Consider the following 640-nt stretch of genomic DNA (forward strand, 5'->3'; position numbering starts at 1 on the left):
GGGGCGAGGTGCCGGCGACGGGGCGCCGCGGGAGGAGGCGCTGGCGACCGGGGCCGTGGGAGGAGCCGGCGGCGAACGGGACGACGGCGGGTGGCGTCGCGGGACGAGGAGCAGGGGAATTTTGGGGACAGGGTTTGGGGGAGTGAGGAAGATTTGGATCTCTAGCAGACCCTGTGTATCGCCATCCTGCAAAGGTCGTTCTCGTAAATAGAAATTGCGGGACATGAACGGATCAGCAGAACAGATCCCATAAACTTCGTCGGATTTCTAACTCGATTTAAAACATCTAGTTCGCGCCATTAGCTCACTTTAAAACTACTAGGATAGTTCATACATACCATAGTTCATACAAGCAAACTTAAAACAACTAGATTGATAGTTCAGCACATACATAGCATAGTCCAAACTAGCAGATACTCTTCGCCGGAGTCGCCGGAGGCCTCGCTGGGAGCCGGCTTGTTGTTGTGGAGAGTGTGGTAGATCAGCGTGGAAGAGAGGATCTGTCGGACTTGATACTCCTCAAAGAGGGCCAGGACACGCACGGCCGCAGCTGTATTGCCGACGGTGGCGGCCTGCTTCGCCTCCCACCAAGCGTGTTGTGACGCCCGGAGGCGTTGGAGGGCCGGATCGAACAGCCGCT

This window comes from Triticum dicoccoides, chromosome 1B, assembly GCF_002162155.2.
Source record: "Triticum dicoccoides isolate Atlit2015 ecotype Zavitan chromosome 1B, WEW_v2.0, whole genome shotgun sequence".
In the NCBI taxonomy this organism is placed as follows: Eukaryota; Viridiplantae; Streptophyta; class Magnoliopsida; order Poales; family Poaceae; genus Triticum; species Triticum dicoccoides.